General features: G+C 42.0%; 1 protein-coding gene across 2 annotated transcripts in view; it reads right to left on the minus strand.

Annotated features, from left to right (window-relative positions):
• Positions 1 to 6334, minus strand: part of LARGE1 (LARGE xylosyl- and glucuronyltransferase 1) — a 272408-nt gene extending 266074 nt beyond the window's left edge. The window contains exon 1 of one of the 2 annotated variants that reach the window (XM_063395775.1): positions 6201 to 6334. The gene's annotated coding sequence lies outside the window, so the exon portion shown is untranslated. The remainder of the gene's footprint in view (positions 1 to 6200) is intronic. The other variant, XM_063395774.1, reaches the window with a different exon arrangement.
• Between the last annotated feature and the right edge of the window lie 257 nt (positions 6335 to 6591).

Here is a 6591-nt window from a genome sequence, read left to right on the forward strand (position 1 = left end):
AAAGTACCTGCTCATCACCAAATGGTTTCGCTTAAACGAGCATGTCCCATATTCCAACACACTCAGTATCAGTACTGATTTTTTTCCATTCTTTCTTCATTTTTAGCACCCCCATTTTGACAAAACAAATCTCATTGAGAAAGATATTGCAACCTAAAAGCTTCTACCATTTCTTAAACTGATCTTTTTTGCTTTGTTGAAGTTAATGTCAACATGCAGCTCTCCTAGTACTAAAACTTGTTCACGACATCATCATCTACTGATTTCTACTACTTGGAATAGTCACTGAAAAGAACCAGATTTCTCATAAATGCAGTTGCTATTAAAGAGTTCTGGAAAATCGAGATCAAGGACATTAGTTATAACGTATTCTAATAATAGCAACAAAAAAATGTCCACCTTTACAAGGACCTCATTCTTCAATGCTCCAATTCTTGACTTTGATAAAACAGCATCTAATTGTATGGTATGCTCAATATGGAAGAATCCAAAAATACAGACAATTGCACCCTTTTAAAGCACCAGGAACCATCTTTATCTCATTTAAGAATTCCCAATCACACCAGCCAATATTTTACATTTGAAAATTTGTCTTACATGAATGACAACCTACAGGTTTAATCTGAGTCACACTCTAGAACCAGTCTTAGGATTGAAAAATTATGAGACTACAGAAACACAGAATTTAATTGCTGCTTGAAGAGCCTCAAGGTGAATGTCAGTTCGTTTTATATAAAAATACCAGGAAGCCTCATACATCCCTTCTGTTAACAAAACAATGAAAGCTAATATTCTTAAGAACATGATTTAAAGAATGTATATTTGGCTATTTAATAATGCTAAAATGATGGGTTTTCATTTCTTATTTCTATCCAGTGGCCTACACCTTTCTAGCACCTTCAGCATGAAAAATATTGAATTAAGCAGATTCATACATACACTGAAGTCCAGTAATTTTTAAACATAAAATCCCATTTGCAGTACTGATTAGAAGCAGCATTAACTGAAAACGGAGAATTTAGTACTGAGGTTCAGAGGCACAGCAGGGGAGTCAGAAAGAGGAAGACAATGAAACCTCACCAGAAGAAGCTGGATTGAGAAGTCTAAATATCAACTGAAAACATCACCTCATTTGAATAGTTCTTAATTATTCTTGCTCACCCCATTCCACCATTCAGTGACACTTTATATTCCACTAAGAGAAACACTCATTTCTCCAAACTGACGACTTAAATTCATTCCCAAGTCCATCTACAAATTGTAAGCAGTTTCATATTTCAATAAAGTCTACGATTCCTTCCCTTCATTTCTCTGCCCTTTCTCTCCTCTTCCTCTTGTGTCCCACTAAAACAAAATCCTTCATTCTTCTTTGTATTTGAATGAAGATTCCTCAGTAACAATTTCTAGTTTCTCCTCGTCCTAAGTCTTAGCTGCCAAATGGCTATCAGCAGATAAAATCTAGAAGCTAATAGTACAGGTAAAATGTTGACACTCTGCATGTTCATATTTCATTCAGAGATAAACTGTAGAGCATCTATCAAGAGACGCAACTCAGCAACTTGACTTCCCTGGAAGTTCTAAACAGCAGAAAATTTGTGAAGGAATGAGAGGATTGCTTAAAATATTTTTAATTTTTTTTTCTGAACACATGCTTTCTTGTAACTCTCAGTGCAGGTGAGTGCAAGCAGGTTTACACTGATATGGAGGTTGTCCTTATTTATGAAAGCTCTGGTTCTGCTGTTACCACTGCTACTTGCAGTTTGGCCAAACAACGGCAGATCAGAAATTGTTATGATTTTTCTAATATTCATGGATTCCAGGGAAAACAGTAAAGCAAATCACTCTTCCTTGATGGGACCCTTGACAAGCTGCCTCTCAGCCAGCACACATAGTCTTGGTCATCGTGTGCAACTATTCCCTGAGGATAAAGAATTGGTACAGACGTGGAGTAACAGAAATGACTCATCAATAGAAAAAACACACAGCAGAAGAATAGAATGGCAATGAAATCTATCTTCTAGCACTCACTAGTCAAGCGACCAGAGGCATGAGGACAGGGAACTCCAGTCTTAAAAAACAATCTATTTCCTTTTATTATTTTCAGGCATACCTATCTTACATGGGGGTTAGAGACGAACACTGCATTCTGCCCTCATCAGCTGAGATTTCCAGCTTCTTCCACCACCAGGGTTACATGATCAGATCTGACTTTTTGCTATAGTACTGGCTGGACATTGCTGGGGTTTTTTGATAATTTTAAGTGTAGTTTCTACCCAGTTAACTGTGCTGCTGTGGAAATAGTAGTTATAGTCGAGAAAGAATGTGACGTGGATATTACTGTAAACATTATCAGATCTGGTTGGATCTACACGTTAGAATGAGCAATGGAACTGTTTTACACAGTTCGTTCCTAATTCTGACACAGATGGCACTTAAACAAGGATTCCAGCCTTGGCAGATTTCTTCAAAGTCAGTGCCAAGCCCAGGATAATCCTTTCTAGCAATTTTCTCCTCAATTTTTAAGCCACCAGCTTCCAAATAAAATAGAGTTTCTTATCTGCTGCTCTCTTTCTACAGCCATGCATTGAACAAGTTCTGACAAGACAAGACAGACCTTTAAATACTGAACCAAGTGACACCAGAAAAGTCATTAGTTCTTCCAAGGTACAACCCTCATTTCTTAACCTTTATCTTCAGGTGTGTGTATCACAAGGAAGAGAAAAATTATTGATCCAATGAAAAGGAAATTTAAAAAAAGAAAAGTAAAAATATCATCCTTGAGGTAGCTCTGACTCTCCAACTCTTAAGTTATGCCAAGTGTGCGATAATGAACAATGACTGTTTTTAAGGCCAGCATTAATGAACAATGGTTGGTTTTTAAAGATAGCGTTCACTACCAAAAGAAAGATGAGCCAAACCCAGACAACAGCAAAAATAGTGCAATGGACATGGGTGCATGTTTCCTTGCAATGGACATTGTGTACATTTCCTTACACAAAACCACTTTTGAGAAAGTTCTTTAGCCACAGCATTAGGCAAATAACCAACAGAGTCAACTCTGAAGAGAATGGAGATAAAATCATGAAGAATAACGAAATGCAAATTTGGTCTGGCCAGTATGTGCTCTTCTCACATGAGTCTTAATGTTATCAGCACAGATACATTACAGGAAAAGAAGATACACCAGAACTATCATATCCTTAAAACAGACATTTTGTTAATTTATTCTTATACAGATGATGAAAGATCTTCAAAGCTGGCAAGAGCTCATTAACATAGGCTTTCATACAAGAGAGGAAATAAGGATAAACACACATTTTTTAAAAAATAAATTGCTGTTCTGGATCTAGACAAATACTCCCATTCACTGCAACAGGAGTTTACATGTAGAAAGTTTAGCATACAGTGCAAAGACTTTGTAGTCAGATTATGAACTTTATCAATTATTAGCCTTCATAAACATTAGACAAAAAATCTTGTTTTTTGGTGGTTTTGTTTCTGTGTTTGTTTTTTAAGATTGCTCTTATAAGGACTCATAAAAAAATAAAAATAATCAGACAAAATATAAAAGAGGAGAGTATTCCAGTAAGGGTCTATTAACAACCAATTGTTTATTCCAGGTAAAAATAAAAGCCACACATCTGAGCAGAAAGTAGTCTCACAAGTTTAAAATCATTGTTTTTAAGAACACTTCAGTTCAGTGAGTTAAGTGCACTTGGGAGATGCCTAATTTTACAGTTTTCTAAAAGAATTAATTCAGAAGGAATACTACTTTTACTAATATTAAAGTCCTACACACTGAAATTTCAGATCAAGCCTCTGACAGATTTTAATGTTTCCAACAGGCACGAAGTCATTCATCACTGCTCTGCACTTTGGCTTTCAGAGGACTGTACTCTGGAAGTTCTGCAGATTGAATAGCTGGCACAGAGGATTCAAGGTATAAGTAATACTATTTTCAGTGCTCCTTTAAAGAAAATCAGTGCATATTTCTCCAGACCGGAGAAAACCTACAATCTTCTCACGTCATCTAAACAACATAGAAAAGAAGCTGTCACGTATATTTCAGACAAAGAAAAGAAGTTGTCATGTATATTTCAGACATTTCAAAAAAAAGAGTATCTTGCTCCATATTACCATTCAAATACCTCCCAGCTATGCTTTCCCCACCAGCAACTGAGAAGAGGGCGTATACTTTGAACACAAAAGATGCCACACACAACATAACCCAAAAGTCATGAGAATTAAACATCAACAGGATGGAGAAAAGGCACCAGCTACTAATGCAGGCAATTAAAAAAAAAAACTCAAAACCAACCTACCAACTCAGTTATCCATCAGAGACTGCACTTACTGCGGCTCTTACATGACTTGCAGCCTTTCTGATCAAGGGCTGTCACAGGACACTCAAGCAGTAGGAATTTCACATCTCAAACATGGAATACCTACCAGAAATTGCCAGTTTTCAAGAAGTACAGGGATACCTATTTCACATTTCTCCATTTAAAAAAAAATGGAAACACAGTGAAGACATTTGAGATAAGGGTTTTTTGATAGCTTGTCCTACTCCTCTAAGTAAACTAACCTCTGCTAATCTATCTCCTTTGCAGGAAGGAACAAAACAACATTGTTAGAAGATTCCCTGCTCTTAACTCATCACCCAAGTTTTTACATATGATTTCTCCTCTAAGCTTACAGTATAATGATGGAGCTCCACAAGGCTAGAAAAAAGAACATTTCATAGGTATTATCACAACAGTCTGTGAATTTTAACCACTGAATGAGGGGAAGAAGCCCACCCAAGCCAGTCCCCTCAGTGTCTCCATGCAGTGGGAGTCAGAAGTGATGTGGCAGATGACTACTCTGTCTTTTTGTGTGTGAGATCAGCTTTTTATTTTTGTTTTGGGAATTTTTTTCCCAGTAGAAGAAGACATAATCCCTTATGGAAACTAGGCAACCTTTCAACCCGTTTATCAAATTTCCCGCTGCTTCAACTTCTGAACAAGTTTAAAAAATATTTGTACACAGAAAATTAAATCTGTATCCAACAGAAATCATTAAATAAAACATGCTGACCTGTTGGCAATTGCCAGGTCTGATTTTAACATAGCACTTTGTTTAGCCTGGTGCTTTCTGCTCTTTCCAGCATTTCCAGCACTGATACTATCTAAAAGGAAGCTAACAATGTTTAAAAGACATTTGACTTATTTTTATTTCCAACCTGGCACCCATACCTTCCAGAATACATGCATGACAATCAGTGCTGTGAAAACGTTTCCTGTAGTAATTTTAAGAGTGCTATGTGAAACACATAGAGAAAAAGGTAAGACCTAACAACTGTTCAAATGCCTCCGCTGGCTAATTTTCATTTTAAAAAATCCATGCAGGGAAAAAGTAGGCTCTATATGCTGTTCTAAGTTGAACAAAGCAGAAGACACAGTACTTAGGTGAAAACACAAAAATCGCTTGTCTGATGCTCCACAAAGAAGAAGAACCACTTGCTTACTAAAACTGGGCACAGCAGAAAATCTAGGAATCTCTCCAAAAAGTGTTACATAAAGCATCGTCAAACTTCACGTCACCTCCACAGGGCCGCAAGTTGCTATTTCCCCCCCCATCCCCCGGTGTGCAGGGATTAATGATCTAAATGGCATAGTTCTCGGATACGAGGTAATAGCAGAACCCTTCCCACAGGAACGCTTCCCGGTTGGAGGCTCGCAGGGGAGGCTGGCGGGTGATGAGAAAGTCACCCTGCCCAGCTCAGCGCCCCAGCCGAACTCCGGCTCTGCCCCCGGGTCCCGCTCGGGCGGGCAGAGCACTCACGGCCCGCGGCTCAGCTCCTCCGTCCCACCCGCGGAGCAGCGGCACCGGCGGGAGCCGCCGGAGCGGGGCTGGAGCCGGGAGCGCAGCCCGGCCGGAGCGGAGGGCGAGCGGCGCCGAGGGGAGCGAGGGAACCTCCCCCGGCCAGGGGGACGTGCCCTTCTGTGCCGGGAAGCGACACGCGCGCCTCCGCCTGAGCATCTCCTCAATTCTGGATCTGATGGGGATTAAAATCCAGCAGATAAAGATGCCAGCCCGGCTCTCTGGACTCGGGTGCCCCCTCCCCGGGCTGCTGGAAGGGACACACTCACCGATTGTTTCTCGCCCTCCCCCGCCCCTCGCCTCCAAAAGCAGCAGAGACTCGACGAGAAGGCACTTACCTTCCCCGGATGGCTCCCGGGCCGCCGGGACGGGCGCTCAGCACCCGCCGCTCCCCGCAGGCAAGTGGTCCTTCCCTCTCCTCCGCTGCAGGCGGGCAGCTCCAGCTCCGTCCCCGCAGCCCGGCGTTCCGGAGGTGTCAGCCGGCGGGTCCCAGCCGGGGCGGCAGCGGCAGCTCCGCTCTCCCAGGGACGGTGGGAGGAGGAGGAGGGCGGTGGGGAGGTCCCGACTCTTCCCGGGATGCGCTGCCGAGGTGGCCGCCTCCTCCGCCGCCCAGCTCAGCTCTCTCCGGGGCCTGCCCGCCCCGCGGTGTCCCGAGGTGCAGCCCGGCCGCGTCCGTCCGTCTGTCCGTCCGTCCCGCTCGCCTTCCCCCGCCCCTCTCCCGGCGGCAAA

This window comes from Prinia subflava, chromosome 4 (assembly GCF_021018805.1).
Source record: "Prinia subflava isolate CZ2003 ecotype Zambia chromosome 4, Cam_Psub_1.2, whole genome shotgun sequence".
Taxonomy (NCBI): Eukaryota; Metazoa; Chordata; class Aves; order Passeriformes; family Cisticolidae; genus Prinia; species Prinia subflava.